The sequence below is a fragment of the Arachis hypogaea genome, chromosome 14 (genome assembly GCF_003086295.3).
Source record: "Arachis hypogaea cultivar Tifrunner chromosome 14, arahy.Tifrunner.gnm2.J5K5, whole genome shotgun sequence".
Taxonomy (NCBI): Eukaryota; Viridiplantae; Streptophyta; class Magnoliopsida; order Fabales; family Fabaceae; genus Arachis; species Arachis hypogaea.
Genome location: NC_092049.1, coordinates 33318796 through 33322849, shown reverse-complemented (window position 1 = coordinate 33322849; position 4054 = coordinate 33318796). Strand labels below are relative to the sequence as shown.

General features: G+C 36.8%; 1 non-coding gene across 1 annotated transcript; it reads right to left on the bottom strand.

Annotated features, from left to right (window-relative positions):
• Nucleotides 1-1789: 1789 nt before the first annotated feature.
• LOC112745327 (small nucleolar RNA R71) lies at nt 1790-1893 on the bottom strand. Its single transcript, XR_003173262.1, has one exon. It is a non-coding gene; the product is annotated as a small nucleolar RNA R71 (small nucleolar RNA).
• Nucleotides 1894-4054: the final 2161 nt, after the last annotated feature.

Here is a 4054-nt window from a genome sequence, read left to right as displayed (position 1 = left end):
GCATTCATAGTGTTCTTCATTATCTTCAAGTTGTTCTTGGTAAGTCTTCTTGTTTGATCTTGATGTTTTCTTATTTTGTGTCTTTTTTTGTTTTTTATGTGCATCTTTGCATTCATAGAGTCTAAGCATTAAAGATCTCTAAGTTTGGTATCTTGCATGTTTTCTTTGCATCAAAAATTTTTCGAAAATATGTTCTTGGTGTTCATCTTGACATTCAAAGTGTTCTTGGTGTTCGTCTTGACATTCATAGTGTTCTTGCATTCATCACATGTTTTGATCCAAAATTTTCATGCATTGAGTTTTTTTTTTTTATGTTTTTCTCTTTCATCATTAAAACTTCAAAAATCAAAAAAATATCTTTCCCTTTTTCACTCATAAATTTTCGAAAATTTGAGTTGACTTTTTCAAAACTTTTTAAAATTTAGTTGTTTCTTATGAGTCAAATCAAATTTTCAATTTAAAAACCTTATCTTTTTCAAAATCTTTTTCAAAAATCAAATATTTTTCATTTTTCTTATTTATTTTCGAAAATTTTTAAAAAAATATCATCAACAATTAATGTTTTGATTAAAAAATTTCAAGTTTGTTACTTACTTGTTAAGAAAGATTCAAACTTTAAGTTCTAGAATCATATCTTGTGATTTCTTGTAGGTCAAGTCATTAATTGTGATTTTAAAAATCAAATCCTTTTCAAAACTAATTTCAATCATATCTTTTCAAAAATATCTTTTTATCTTATCTTTTTCAAAATCATATCTTTTTAATCATACCTCTTCATATCATATCTTCTTCAAATATCCTTTCTAACTTCTTATCTTCTTATCTTTTCAAAATTGATTTTCAAATCTTTTCTCAACTAACTAATTGATTTTTTGTTTGTTTCTTATCTTTTTCAAAACCACCTAACTAATTTTCCCTCTCTAATTTTCAAAAATTATCTCCTTCCTTTTTCAAAATACTTTTAATTAATTAATTGTTTAAATTTTAATTTTAATTTTAATTTTATCTTAATTTTCGAAAATCATTAACTCTTTTTCAAAAATTAATTTTCGAAATTCCCTCTCCCTCATCTCCTTCTATTTATTTATTCATTTACTAACACTTCTCTTCACCCAAAATTCAAACCCCTTCTTCTCCTCTGAGTTTGAATTCTTCTCTTCTACATTCTTATTCTTCTTTTCTTCTACTCACACAAGGGAACCTCTATACTGTGCTAAAGAGGATCCTTAGTATCTTTAGTCCTCTTCTTTTTCACATGAGCAGGAGCAAGGACAAGAATATTCTTGTTGAAGCAGATCCAGAACCTGAAAGGACTCTGAAGAGGAAACTAAGAGAAGCTAAATTACAACAATCCAGAGACAACCTTACAAAAATTTTCGAACAAGAAGAGGATATGGCAGCCGAAAATAATAATAATGCAAGGAAGATGCTTGGTGACTTTACTGCACCAAATTCCAATTCACATGGAAGAAGCATCTCCATCCCTACCATTGGAGCAAACAATTTTGAGCTTAAACCTCAATTAGTTTCTCTGATGCAACAAAACTGCAAGTTTCATGGACTTCCATCTGAAGATCCCTTTCAGTTCTTAACTGAATTCTTGCATATCTGTGATACTGTTAAGACTAATGGAGTAGATCCTGAAGTTTACAGGCTCATGCTTTTCCCTTTTGCTGTGAGAGACAGAGCTAGAATATGGTTGGATTCTCAACCTAAAGACAGCCTGAACTCTTGGGATAAGCTGGTCACGGCTTTCTTAGCCAAGTTCTTTCCTCCTCAAAAGCTGAGTAAGCTTAGAGTGGGTGTTCAAACCTTCAGACAGAAAGAAGGTGAATCCCTCTATGAAGCTTGGGAGAGATACAAGCAACTGACCAAAAAGTGTCCTTCTGGCATGCTTTCAGAATGGACCATCCTGGATATATTCTATGATGGTTTGTCTGAATTAGCTACGATGTCATTGGATACTTCTGCAGGTGGATCCATTCACCTAAAGAAAACACCTGCAGAAGCTCAAGAACTCGTTGACATGGTTGCTAATAACCAGTATATGTACACTTCTGAGAGGAATCCTGTGAGTAATGGGACGCCTCAGAAGAAGGGAGTTCTTGAAATTGATACTCTAAATACCATATTGGCTTAGAATAAAATATTGACTCAGCAAGTCAATATGATTTCTCAGAGTCTGAATGGAATGCAAGCTGCATCCAACAGTACTCAAGAGGCATCTTCTGAAGAAGAAGCTTATGATCCTGAGAACCCTGCAATTACAGAGGTAAATTATATGGGTGAACCTTATGGAAACACCTATAATCCCTCATGGAGAAATCACCCAAATCTCTCATGGAAGGATCAACAAAAGCCTCAACAAGGCTTTAATAATGGTGGAAGAAACAGGTTTAACAATAGTAAACCTTTTCCATCATCCACTCAGCAACAGACAGAGAATTCTGAGCAGAATCCATCTAGCTTAGCAAATTTAGTCTCTGATTTATCTAAGGCCACTCTGAGTTTCATGAATGAAACAAGGTCCTCCATTAGAAATTTGGAGACACAAGTGGGCCAGCTGAGTAAAAGGATCACTGAAATCCCTCCTAGTACACTCCCAAGCAATACAGAAGAAAATCCAAAAGGAGAGTGCAAGGCCATTGATATAACCATCATGGCCGAATCCAAGGAGGAAGGGGAGGACGTGAATCCCAAGGAGGAAGACCTCCTGAGACATCCAGAGATCAATAAGGAGTTTCCCTCTGAGGAACCAAAGGACTCTGAGGCTCATCTAGAGACCATAGAGATTCCATTAAACCTCCTTACGCCCTTCATGAGCTCTGATGAGTATTCCTCTTCAGAAGAGAATGAGGATGTTACTGAAGAGCAAGTTGCCAAGTTCCTTGGTGCAATCATGAAGCTGAATGCCAACTTATTTGGTAAAGAGACTTGGGGAGATGAACCTCCCCTGTTCACCAATGAACTAAATGCATTGGATCAACTGGGATTGCCTTAGAAGAAACAGGATCCTGGAAAGTTCCTAATACCTTGTACCATAGGCACCATGACCTTTGAGAAGGCTCTATGTGACCTTGGGTAAGGAATAAACCTCATGCCACTCTCTGTAATGGAGAAACTGGGAATCTTTGAGGTGCAAGCTGCTAGAATCTCATTAGAGATGGCAGACAATTCAAGAAAAGAGGCTTATGGTCAGGTAGAGGACGTGTTAGTAAAGGTTGAAGGCCTTTACATCCCTGCTGATTTTATAATCCTAGACACTGGGAAGGAAGAGGATGAATCCATCATCCTTGGAAGAACCTTCCTAGCCACAACAAGAGCTGTGATTGATGTAGACAGAGGAGAATTGATCCTTCAACTGAATGAGTACAACCTTGTGTTTAAAACTTAAGAATCTCCTTCTGTAACAATGGAGAGGAAGCATGAAAAGCTTCTCTCAGTACAGAGTCAACTAAAGCCCCACAGTCAAACTCTAAGTTTGGTGTTGGGAGGCCTCAGCCAAACTCTAAGTTTGGTGTTGGGAAGTCTATAAAATTGACCTGATCACCTGTGTGACTCCATGAGAGCCCACTGTCAAGCTATTGACATTAAAGAAGCGCTTGTTGGGAGGCAACCCAATTTTTATTTATCTAATTTTATTTTTATTTTATTGTTCTTTCATGTTTTATTAGGTTCATGATCATGTGGAGTCACAAAATAAATACAAAAATTAAAAATATAATCAAAAACAGCAGAAGAAAAATCACACCCTGGAGGAAGGGCTTACTGGCGTTTAAACGCCAGTAAGGAGCATCTGGCTGGCGTTCAACGCCAGAACAGAGCATGGATCTGGCGTTGAACGCCCAAAACAAGCAGCATCCTGGCGTTCAGACGCCAGGAATGCACACTGAGGGAAGCTGGCGTTGAACGCCAGAAACATGCTGCATCTGGGCGCTGAACGCCCAAAACAAGCACCAATTCGGTGTTTAAACGCCAAAAATGCATGCAAAGGCATTTTATATTCCTAATTGGTGCAGGGATGTAAATCCTTGACACCTCAGGATCTGTGGAC